This window comes from Saccopteryx leptura, chromosome 4, assembly GCF_036850995.1.
Source record: "Saccopteryx leptura isolate mSacLep1 chromosome 4, mSacLep1_pri_phased_curated, whole genome shotgun sequence".
Classification (NCBI taxonomy): domain Eukaryota; kingdom Metazoa; phylum Chordata; class Mammalia; order Chiroptera; family Emballonuridae; genus Saccopteryx; species Saccopteryx leptura.
Window position 1 is genome coordinate 18,320,656 of NC_089506.1, and position 13,498 is coordinate 18,334,153.

At 36.8% G+C, this 13,498-nt stretch overlaps 1 pseudogene; it reads right to left on the reverse strand.

Moving 5' to 3' along the window:
* Positions 1-672: 672 nt before the first annotated feature.
* Positions 673-13,498, reverse strand: part of LOC136404119 (cobalamin trafficking protein CblD-like) — a 54,747-nt pseudogene continuing 41,921 nt past the window's right edge.

A 13,498-nucleotide genomic window follows, 5' to 3' on the forward strand; every position in this document is an offset into this window, starting at 1 on the left:
TCCTTCCAGAATTCTGATCTTATATGTCTCAGAAGACTATTCTAGATTCTCCTTTGATGCTATTGCGGCAATGTTGTCTTCTGTTTTCTGTTCATAAATGCCTGTAGGAGTTTCCAATTTATGCCAAGACTGCAAATTAGCACAAGCTGTTGCCTCCCTCCAGCAAATCAACCCTAGGGAAACTATTGAGGAAAACACAATATGGCCTCGTAAAACTATGAGAGATTTCTAGGAAAAAAGAAGGCTACTTTGAAGTGACAAAGGCAGGTAGGTGACTGCAGCTTGCAGCGAAGGCCTTGTGGCTCAGCTGTTAGAGCCTAAATTGGAAATGAGCAGTTTAAATAGTGTCGTAGCTTCCCCTTGTCTTTACTCTTACGGCAGAAATTGGCAGCGGTCATCCAAACGTCTGAAAACCAGAACATCAAGTGGCCCATAATCCTGCTGGACATGTCCTTGGGGTTAAAAACAAGGCGGGGCAATACTTTGATAGGGTGGAGAACTGAGGAAAAGTAACTGTGAGTACTGCCCAGCTCTGACTTTCTCTTTCAGCCATTTCCCTCTCAACTTCCAGGGCTGATGGATGTCAATCTAGGGAGATGCCTTTTCCTCGGCGTCTGAAGGTAGATCATTGGCTGGAAAGCTGATTGATGTAGCGAAACCAAATGGGAGCAATTACGTCTGGCTGTAGTAAGTGGAGCTCTTCACTTCAATGCCCATCCCTTCATCCACAATTGTTCTCAGAGTACTGGTCCAGGCTCTTTCTTCTGCCCTTTCCTGATTCACATGAACAGTTAACCTGTCCCTTTAGGGATGAGCCAAAGTAGTAATGATAATAATACTAATAGCTAAAATAAAAAGGTAATATATTTAAATGAAAACTATAGGAATACAACATCTTCAAATTAAAACCTACCAATTGGTCAATATATTAGCTGTCGGAATTTGAAATAAATATGTAACAGGAACAGGGAAGATATTATCAATATGGAACAAGATGTGATCAAAATAATCAAGTAGAAACATTAAGTGTGAAAAAGTTAGTTGAAATAAGGAATAATAGATGGATTGCCTAAAAGCACAGATACCGCTGAAGAGTAAATTTATCATTTATAAGATAATTTCCTAGAAGAAAATAAATATGATAAAACAGCTGATAAACACAAAGACTAGAAGATGGACAAACATCTAGATAATGGTTTTGAGAGAGGAAGAAAAAAATTGTCAAGGTAAATTTCTAAGAATTAAAAGATTAAAAAAGAAAGGTTTTAAAACCGATATATCTAATGCAGTGTCAAATGAAAAACTCTTAAGGCATTTTGTAACAGTTTGGAGGAAGTGGCCTATTGAAGTGATCTTCTTAGAAGAAGTTACTACATTCTGAAATTAAAATTCGCTAACAATGAGTATGCTATAGTGATGATATTATGATAATCACCTCTTTGGAGAAAGAAGATCAGGATGACTAAGGGATCAGAGTCACCCAGAGGTGACTGATCAGAAAACAGAGGTTGGCTGATAAATCCAGCTAAAATTTAAGGTCCAGCCCAACCAGTGACATTCCTAAAAGTCACATGAACTGGAGCAACCAGTGGTAGTCCTACTGCGAGAAACAAATGCATAGCCCTCCCGCATACTGATAGGCAAGAGGCTTAGAGACTAGTAAGACTATTTAGGTTTTGGCAGAATTATATTTATTAATCAATCCTATTGGCTTACTTCACAAAGACACTAGAAATCTGAGTTGGAGGGGGTGTTAGCAGAAACAAGTATTAAGCATAGTGGAACAGATGTTTTCACTAGATGTTTGTGATCTCTCTGCTCGGATAATATTTGAAGTGTCTGTAACTGGTACGCATACAGATGGCAGGGATTTTCAGAAATTGAATAGGGAGGGCTATACCAGGAAGTTCTTTTGAAGTATCAGACAATTCTGAGAGCCAGTATACAGATAATGCCTTGAGTGATATCAATGAGACATTCCACCAAGAAGAATGTAGCATAGCAACGCAAATTCACCAAGAGGAAACGATATAGTAGAAAAATTCTAAGGGGAGGAAGTTCAGAAGGCATCTAACACTTACATTAGCAGTTGCTTCACTAAATTTTTGGCCATAAAACAAACCTCAACAAGTTTAAAAGAATGTACAGACATACCTCAAATATATCGTGAGTCTGTTTCAGACCCCCACAGTAAAGTAAGGACCACAGTAAAACGAGGCAATCTTTTAGCAGATAAAAGGTCTTCAATTTGTGAAAAAAAAACCCAGTGTCTGTGGAGCAATACACAGCAAAGTACCTTAAAACAAGGTCTGCCTGTACAGAGTATATTCCTAGATCATAATGAAATTAAAGTAGAATTCTATGGTGTAAAATTTTACTACTTTCTTTTCACTTGAGGCATAACACACATATAGTAAAGGGCATAAAATGTGCTGGTCATAAATTTACCCCACAATGGATTTTTACATATGCCTGCATAACTCCACTGCTCTAACATGTTCACCTGTGTTACTCCCCAGTCAGTTACTACTTTCCTCCCACCACGAGGTCACCTATATACTGACTTCTACCGCAACAGGCTAGTTTTGTCTCCTTGTGAACTTTGTATAAATAAAATCATAGAATACATAATATTTTGTAACTTTTTTTTTATTTGAAAAAATGCTTATAAGGCTCATCCTTAATGCTTTTCTTTTTTCTTTTATAGATGTGTAGTATTCCACTGTCAGAATATACCATGATTGTTATTTGAATTGAAAATGGAGGATAACAGGAGCTCGTATTTGCTCAGTCTATCTCACAGGAAAAGATTATATGGTTCTCACAATATAGTACATCAAATCTGTCTTCTGTTGTGTGAGGTTACACTGTCACCCTTCAAAGATGGTGAGTTACTTGAGAAGAGCATTATGTCCTGTTGCATTTTCTGTCCTTGAAAAGTATCTGACTTAGTACAGATTATGTAGTGGAAATTCAAAAATAGAATGTTCAAAAGCAGAAACTTTAAATTTCTGTTGCAAAAAAATAAATAAAATAAAAATAATAGCAAGTTATTTTCTTCAAAGGCTAAATATAATTACTCTAATACCAAATGGTGTCGCAAATTAAAGATGTTATATATGTGTGCTGATTTATATCCATGCCCAAATAAGACTTCATTTTGAGAATCCACTTAAAGTCTAGCTGCATTGAAAAAAAATTGAACTTCACCTTTTATTTTTTCAACCTGTGTTATAAAAACTTACAAAGAATGTATAATTTACATAAGCAGTGATGTAGTGAGTAGGTTTGGCAAAGAAAAAGGTCTAACACTATTTGCAGTACAAGTTATTACTGACCTTTCATAATTATTGTTACTGTAATTTTAGATTAAGAGATGATTTAACTTAACTTTTCCCGGAGTGATCTATTTTTATAAATGGATTACAATTAATTATTATAGCATTTGGATAAAGCATTAGCATCAAAGAAGGCAAGCTCAGCAATATATTTAATTTTGAACACACTGTGTATGATGATAGAATCTGCTCTGCAGAGGCAAACTAAGGGGAAAAACAAATGTTTAGACATATTATTTGCCAGAATGGAGCAATAGCATTTTGCAGTAGATGATGCTGTGATTGTGTTATTTGTTCATTATTTTAGTTTTTCTTCTTATATATCAATATATCAAGTAACTAGTATTTTAGTGGTAGATTTTTTAGACAGCAGAAGAGATGTTAGTTAAGACAACTATGCTTGTTTCTAGTGTATTAAATTCAGGCACGTTAAAATGTGGAGAGGTGCTGAGGAAAACGAAATGCTATTAAAGTGTCTGTGTCTCCGTGATATCCCCAGGGAGATTCCTCTCAGTTGAAAAGTTAGCTTTCACAAAGCTACTTATAAAGCCATTCAATGGCTGGCCTCTTGCTAATGGAACTTTAGAGGAAATAAAACCTAGTGCAAGAGGCAAAACAGCAACAAAATCTCTACTCAGGAATTTCAAAGGGCTAAACCTAAGTTAAAAGGTTTAAAGGAATGTGAAGAATGTATAACATGTATTAATAATTGGAAGCTGACATGATGTTTGAGAGTTGTGGGCATGCTGTCATTTCTATGACCTTTGAGGAGAAGTTCACGTTACGTGTGACCACAATACTCTTTTAAGTGGAAAACGATAGGATGTGGGTTGGAAGAAATTTCTCATGTGAGTAATTAATTATTCATAGAGAAGCTGTAGGATTACTTCAGGATATTATAACATTATATTGTAAGCAAAATATCATCCCTTTTTGAGAAAAGGAAATAAAATTCTTAAAAAAAGATTAAATTAACGACAAAACTACGTATGATTTTGATGATTAACCATCTTCTCTGGTTTTCCAGAGACCAATATATTTGAGAGTCATTCTAATGTTCTGTATGCCAGGAATAGATCTAAAAAGGAACCAACCTGCACATTTTGAGTGAGGTAGTAAAGATGTAGCTGATACTTGAATAAGTAAAAAGAACAATTGTGCTTTGTCATCTATCCGTATTAATTTTAAGCAAATTAATTTGGTTCAGTGTCATTTGGAAGAATAGATATACTAATTTTTAGGAAAGTTTTGCTTAATAAAAGGGATAAATATTAGGAAAATCTTTGGCCTAATGCCTGAAGCATAAAAAAAATTCTCATTGTTTTCATTTAGTTCTGTTTTCTGCAAATTTTTGTTTTGTTTTGAAATGGATACTTGTTATTCTTTTATTCTATTTTATTGAATTTGAGGTGACACTGATAAACAAGATTATATAGGCTGCAGGTGCACAATTCTATAACACATCATCTATATACTGTATTGTATGAGCAAAAAATGAAATACTTTTTATATTTATGGACATGTAACAAATGTTAATTTTTAACAATACTTTGATAAAAATATAAATGATATTTTGAAATAATAAACAATGTAAAATTAAACACAAATTATTTAGGAAAATATGTTTAAGAATGATTGGGCCTCTTTGTTTTGAAAAATGATTTTGCTTGGAAAACTCTAGAATGTGTTTAGAATCCATCTGTCTGAGGCTGATTATCTCATGGTAAATGCTCGTCATTTTTCGTATCAGAACAATCTTTACCTAACGGAATCTACTTTTCAACAAATTGGATTTTTTCTTGGAATTTTCCAATATTCACAGTCTCAAAATAAAAAAGAAAATAAACAAATAGATAGAATGCCCCCTTAAATACTCCCCCCACAGGAATAACTATTTAAAAAAAAACTGTAGACGTGATAATGAATTGGATGCTTGAATGGAAAATACATTTAGCAGTATACCAGGGTGCTCATTTAAACATTGGCCTATTGCTAAATGAACCCTAAATCACAGGACATTTGGCCATCAATTATTCATTTAATAAACTGTTATTATGCTAAAAAAGGGGGTAAAAATTCTGACAAAAGTCATAAGACAGGCCTGACCTGTGGTGGCGCAGTGGATAAAGCATCGACCTGGAAATGCTGAGGTCGCCAGTTCGAAACCCTGGGCTTGCCTGGTCAAGGCACATATGGGAGTTGATGCTTCCAGCTCCTCCCCCCCTTCTCTCTCTCTGTCTCTCCTCTCTCTCCCTCTCTCTCTCTCTCCTCTCTAAAATGAATAAATAAAAAAAGTGCTTTAAAAGTCATAAGACAATAAATAATAGTTCTAGGACCAAAAACCATGTAATTCTCTATCTTGTTTAGACTGAGTTCAATAACAAATTTTTACATAATAGGAAATCGGCAGTAAACCACGAGACTCCTCTTCACTTATAAAACCACATAGAATAGTTTAATTTTAAAAAATGTTCAATTTATAAATATATTCTTCTGTAAATAGGTGTTTTCTCTGAGGTTGTGATTTATAGTAGTAGGCCAAAATGATATGAGTAAACTAAAAAAGTTAAGAACATATTTGAAATACCAATAATGCTTAGAAAAATTAAGTAAACCCAATTCACAATTAATCACAAAATAAGAGAAATTCTTACCCATCAAATTGCAGAAAGTCAGTAATATTGATATTTCAGTTAAGTTGCATATATGCTTAGTACATACTTGGACCTGGGACATATAAACCTGCTCTGATTCAGAATTTCCCATTTACTAGCTGTGTGGCCTATGGCACTTACTTTTTCTTTAGATTGCTTTGACCCTAAACTCTAAAATGAGAATAATAGTAATATCTACCTTGTTATGCTATTGTGATTATTTCATAAATTAATTAATGAAAGCATATAGGACAATGCTTGGCATTTAGTCAACACTGAAGATAAGTGAAAGAGTATTAGTACTTCCCTAAGTTTTTGATAACAAAATAAACAGACAGCCAACTAAATGGGAAATGATATTTTCAAACAGCAGCTCAGATAAGGGCCTAATATCCAAAATATACAAAGAACTCATAAAACTCAACAACAAACAAACAAACAATCCAATAAAAAAATGGGAAGAGGACATGAACAGACACTTCTCCCAGGAAGAAATACAAATGGCCAACACATATATGAAAAGATGCTCATCTTCTTTAGTTATTAGAGAAATGCAAATCAAAACTGCAATGAGATACCACCTCACACCTGTTAGATTAGCTATTATTAACAAGACAGGTAATAGCAAATGTTGGAGAGGCTGTGGAGAAAAAGGAACCCTCATCCACTGTTGGTGGGAATGTAAAGTAGTACAACCATTATAGAAGAAAGTATGGTGGTTCCTCAAAAAACTGAAAATAGAACTACCTTATGACCCAGCAATCCCTCTACTGGGTATATACCCCCAAAACTCAGAAACATTGATACACAAAGACACATGCAGCCCCATGTTCATTGCAGCATTGTTCACAGTGGCCAGGACATGGAAACAACCAAAAAGCCCGTCAATAGATGACTGGATAAAGAAGATGTGGCACATATACACTATGGAATACTACTCAGCCATAAGAAATGATGACATCAGATCATTTACAGCAAAATGGTGGGATCTTGATAACATTATACGAAGTGAAATAAGTAAATCAGAAAAAACCAGGAACTGCATTATTCCATACGTAGGTGGGACATAAAAGTGAGACTAAGAGACATTGATAAGAGTGTGGTGGTTACAGGGGGAGGGGGGAGAGGGGAAGGGGGAGGGGGAGGGGCACAAAGAAAACTAGATAGAAGGTGACAGAGGACAATCTGACTTTGGGTAATGGGTATGCAACATAATTGAACGACAAGATAACCTGGGCATGTTATCTTTGAATATATGTATCCTGATTTATTGATGTCACCCCATTAAAAAAATAAAATAAAATTATAGTACTTCCCTAAGTTTCTAGAGTTTTGAATGGAACTCTAATGTGGATTGTACTTTTGGTTTTGACATCGTAGTTTCTTGGAAATCCTCTTTTATGAGCCTCAACTCTGAAATCAATTCAATCTGTATTTGCATTTCCCTAATGGCGAATGTGCACTAGTGTTAAATGTGTGGTCCCTAGAGCCTGAATCTCAGGGTTTCATTTCCAGTTCTGCCAATTCACTTTATGCAATCTGGAACTAGCCACCTAAATCTCGTCCTCAATTTCCATATCTGCAAACCTGGGACACGAGTAGTATCTATTTCATACAGCTGTCAAGAGAATCACGTTTATAGATTACTTTAAATTAACTTTAGCTACTGTTTGCACTATTTTAAATAAATGTTTTATTCCTATGCATGCTTTTCTGTTCCTGTCTCATGGACAGCATGGCTCTTGCATCTTACTTAAGGAGAGCAAGCTGACATATCTTTCAGTTTCTTATTTTATGTGAAAGCATTCTCATAAATCCGCTCTTTACTTTGACTCCCTTTCACGGTCTGTTTTTTATATAAATACCCACTTCTCTTTGAGAAGGGAAAGATTTTTTTATCAAGCTTCAAGATTTTTCTTGAGGTTTCATCAGAAGATTTGTGGCTCCTACTTGACCTGTGTGCTCTGCTCCTGAGTTAGCTGAATCCTTTTATAGATTTATGACGACAGGGAGTTTTGCTGTTTGTGCTTCTTAATCCAACATCCTCCAGCACTGTGAGGCTTTAGTGGAATCTCTCTTGGCTCTAATGACTACTTCTTTGAGTCAGTGGAGAAGCTGAAAACCCTAATGCTTGAAATAAAACAGTGTCAAGACTCTTCCTTGTGGTTATTGGTAAATATCCTTTTGTTTTCCATGAGTTTTCATCCGTGACCCTAAAATAGGAACTTCCAGTAATTTGTAGGCTCTGGAAAGTAGGTTCGACACTTCACCTAACAATTCAAAAGGATTTGGTCTCCATACACATGTCATAGACTTTTTCTTTTCTTTCTTTATATTTTTAAAAAGCTTTAAAAAATTTTTATTGATTGATTTTAGAGAGACAGAGGAGGAAGGGAGAGACAGGAAGGAGAGAGAGAGAGAGAGAGAGGGAGGCAGAGAAGGACTCATTTGTTGTTCCACTTAGCTGTGCATTTATTGGTCACTTTCTGTATGTACCTTGAGCAGGGATGGAACCTGCAATCTTGCCATTTCCAGACAATGCTCTAATGCAGGGGTCCCCAAACTTTTTACACAGGGGGCCAGTTTACTGTCCCTCAGACCATTGGAGGGCCGGACTATAAAAAAAAACAAAACTACGAACAAATCCCTATGCACATTGCACATATCTTATTTTAAAGTAAAAAAACAAAACGGGAACAAATACAATATTTAAAATAAAGAACAAGTAAATTTAAATCAACAAACTGACCAGTATTTCAATGGGAACTATGCTCCTCTCACTGACCACCAATGAAAGAGGTGCCCCTTCTGGAAGTGCGGCAGGGGCCGGAAGTGCCCGTGGACCAGCCATATTTTGGGGACCCCTGCTCTAACAGGACTAACGTTTCCCATTATGGAAGAGCAGTATCCAGTGGCCATCACTACTTCCTACTGTCAGCGTGCTGAGGCAGCTCTCTCTCCTCAAGTACACGACACATCATTGCCCATGTATTCTGTTGGTGAACACAGGGTGGATTTAATTGCAGGGACAAATAATTCAGAAGCTTGATTTTGACCACAGGTCAAGCTATATTCTACAATCCAGTTTTGTGATAAAGTGGATAAAAATCTATTTTGGCTGATATTAATGTAGCTACATGAGTGTTTAGTTAATATTCTCATGATACTTCCTTTTTCATACTTTTTCTTTTAACCTATCTATGTACTTATAATTAAAGTGTATCTCTTACAAAGTAGCATAAATTGAGTCCCTTTAAAAGCCATCCTGCACATCTTTGTCTTTTGATTGGGGTGTATGATGTAGGGGAAGAAAGACTTTCCTTTTTCCTCCCTAGGTTTATAACTGAGTCTATGATACAAACTGTCAACAGGGAGATTAGTAAAAGATATACAAATTTATTAATTTTTAATATTATGTGCACGGGAACACACCAGGGAAAAGTGAATAACCAAATGAATGATGAGATTTTAGAGCTTTTATACTGCGTTAATAGAGGTAGAGGGAAAACGATGTGGGCAACATAAGAGAGAGGAAATGATTTTTAGGAAAGATGAATGGCCTATAGAAGAATAGTTGGGAGCTGGGGTAGTTTGTGACAGTTTGTCCGGGTGCGGTATCAACTTCTAGTATCCTTTTCTGTGATGAATTAATCTTCTCTGATTAGGAAAGTCCTGGGGAGGGGATTTATGATAATTGTGTTCCTTTTGGAGGATCTGTCTGTAGACAGGGGAGGGGAGTTATTGCTTGTAAAACTTATTCCGAGGTTCTTTAAGGGTGGATTTTCTAATTTCTGCATTCCTTCTATATGTGTTAATTGGAATTATTTCATAAGAAAGAGTTGTCCTTTTATTTATTTATTTACTCATTTCATTTTATTGTTAGAGGCTCAAGAATACTTACTATATTCTTTGTGTTATAATCCAATATTAATGTCATTTTGTTTATTGCTCAAACTGCCTCAGCTTTAGCCATTGAGAGAGTGGCAGCTGTGTCACTTTGATATGTGCCTTTCTGTCTTCTTCCTTTCTCTTAGTGCTTCCTTTCTTTTTGGTATCACAAGATATGACAGGCTTACCTCATATTTTTGTTTATTCTCTCTTCTAGTAGTGTCCAATTCACCCACTTCACCAACGAGCTCTGGTTCCCTTTATTAGGGAATTGTATTTAGAATCTGTGTGTCAGTACTTCAAGAAGCCTGAACCTTATATATAGGTTTGTTACATTTATACTCTGCCTCCATCCTGACTGTTTATTTACTAACAAATTATTCCTGTAGAGTCTTTTAGTATGAAATACAGTGCTTTACATCACTGCTACTTTACAATATGTAGTGCTCCCAAATACATACTTTATTTTTTATTTATTTATTTTTAAGTGTGTGTGTGTGTGAAAGAGAGAGAGAGAGAAGAGAAAGAGAAGAGAGAGAGGGAGAGAGAAACAAAAAGAAACATCAACTTGTTGTTCCACCGATTGCTTCTTATATATGCCCTCATACAGGAGATCAAACTGATGACCTCGGCACTCCGGGGTGGCACTCTATCCACTGTGCCACTGGCCAGGCCAACCAAATACAGATTTTAGCCAGATAATGAGATGACAGACAATAGGCCAATGATTTACCTGACCTGGATTGGTCTTCAAAGTGTTTTTTCTTTTTAGAGGACAGATACATTTTCTTTTGAGACACATTATTAGATATTTGGCCACATGACTGTCAAATGAATGAATTAGTGAACCATGAAGATGCCTCTGTGCTTGAAGTCATGTAATATAATTAAATATTAATGAACAAGCCCGGATAATGTTGTGACAGAGATCAATATTTGTTAGCAAGAATAGGATGAAAAGAATTGATTTGTGGTCAAGATCAGATGCCGTTTTATTCAGGTACTGTTTCTGGTGAGACAGGAATTCTAAAGAGTATCCAGCCTTAGAGACTATAACTGTTTAAATAAAAGCAGAAGTATAGAAGAATGTGAAAAGAATTACAAGAACAGAAAGAACAGAAATATAGAATCTTTTTTTTTTTTTTTTCTGACAGAAACAGAGAGGGACAGATAGGGATAGATAGGAAAGGAGAGAGATGAGAAGCATCAATTCTTCATTGCAGTACATTAGTTGTTCATTGATTGCTTTCTCATATGTGCCTTGACCGGGGGACTACAGCAGACTGAATAACCCCTTGCTCAAATCAAGCCAGCGACCTTGGGTCCAAGTTGGTGAGCTTTTGCTCAAACCAAATGAGCCTGTGCTCAAGCTGGTGACCTTGGGGTCTTGAACCTGGGTCCTCTGCATGCCAGTCCGATGCTCTATCCACTGCACCACCACCTGGTCAGGCAGAAATATAGGATCTTAAGAACTGTTTACCAACATGGGCTTTTATAAAACAGAAAAACAAAAGCCCCAAAAGAACTGATCATTCAGAATATTTAAATTTAACAATTATTTTTGAGCACTAGCTATGTCAACTAGTGAGCCAGGCAGTGGAGATGCAGTGAGCATTAGGATTTGCCTGCCATCACGCCCACCTCCCAGTCTCAGCTGTAGGTAAGAATTGGTTCCTCGGGACTTCTCAGACTTCCTCCTGGGAACATGCATTATAAATAGATAATAAGAAGGGGATTAATCTTTGGGCGCTTAGCCATTTTGATAACAAAGTTCATGAATTCTATTAGTTAATTGCCTTATTAGTGTCTCCTTTGATATTATAAGCTTCTGAGTACCTTTTTAAAATAAATTTCCTTTAAGAAATCATTGAGCCCTGGCCCAATAGCTGGATTGGTTAGAGCATCATTCCGAAGCAGAGAGGTTGCTGGTTCGGATCCTGATCAGAGCACGTACAGGAAGAGCTCCATATTCCTGTCTCTCCATCCCTTCCTCTCCCACTAAAATCAGTAAATACAAATTAAAAAAAAAAATCATTGAGCTAGCCAGAATCTGTTTGTAAAGAACCCTAAGTGACAGAGACATTAAATAAACTTTCTTATGACAAAATCCAAATGTATGTTTCTAAGCCTTCTGGAGCTCCATCCCCACCAATTTCTAGTGGATGGAAGCTCATGCAGAAGAGAAGTGAGCTTGCGCTGGGAGACAAAGAGGTAGAGGTGGCATGCCCTCAGGGTGAGGGTGAAATGGCAGTCATGCATGTCCCACGTGCAAGGTGGTCTTAGGAAAAAGTGATGGCAGGATGCCTGTGCCAGGGCATTTATCACCTGAACCCTGAGGACAGTGGTGGGGCTTTGTGTGGTTGGGTCTGTAGCTGCTAAAGAAGATTGAATAATGAAGCCTCCTTTACATATACCATGGCCCAACAGAATTCAAGGCTTGGCTTCAGCTTGCAAGGGTGTACTTGAATGCAAAGATTTGAAATGTATTATGTAGTCATTCAGTTAAAGTGGTTATACGTTGAAAGGTGAGGGTTCTTATTGACTTTCTGACTGCTGACATCTCTATTCCTTAAAATGCCTCCGTTTGTAAATATAGGCCAGTCTGTCAGTCTGGAATAATTTTGAACCCAGATAAACATCTCTGTGGGAGACTAAGTTCTGGTGCCTTAGTCTCTTGGTTCTGATCTGCACTTTGGTTACCCTGTTCCCTGGGCTAAATCCCTTGATTTCTGTTGCCAATAACCGTGCTCTCTGAAGTTCTGTAACTGCCAGTTGTTACATATAACCTCTGGCTAATCTGTTATTTCCTGAGCAGTTAGCTCTATGGATTTATGTTCACAGAAGCCATCCTTACATTGGCATCGTCATAGCCATATCCCTACAAGACCCTGCATCTTTTGAGACATTGGAACTGGATATAGAACACCATTTCAGTCAACTCTACTGGCTTGGAGTCTGGAATGGTAAGCTAAAGAATAATTAACTGAAGTTTCTTATCTACTAGCTAACATGGATGGCTTTACTTCTGCCATTATTCTGTCTATTGAGGTAAGGTGTTACTCAAACTGTACTGTGGACAAAAAAGAAAAAAATAGAGACCGAGCCACAAACTAAACCTGACAAGCTCAGGTGAGCCCTCCACAATGGCCTTGCAAGCTCATAGACCCAAAGAAACTGCACAGGATGGTCTGAAATTAAAACTTTCTAACTAAAAGTGGTTCATGGCGGGTAGTTATGACCTAGGGTGGTATTTTTCTCTGTCAAAGGTCACTGCTTAGCTGAATCAAGCCTATCTGTCATCTTTTGCATCTACAGTAATGTACCTGATAACACGCCTTTGAAATGTGAGGGTGATCTTTTCCTACCCCCACAGGGCAGGCATCCCACCAGAGCAGGAACCGGCAAACCCTCTCATTATTGTTATCATGTTAATTAACCATCTTATTCCTGTCCATCTAAAAGAAGTTTCAGGATATACATTAGTATATTTTATGCAATCCCAGAGATTTCGCTTTGCTTTCTCTGGGCTTTGCTAATCTTTTACTAATCAATTACATGAAACCACCTCCTCCCTTTTCCTCTTTCCCTTTGATGCTGACTGTTGGGCAGATAAAATAT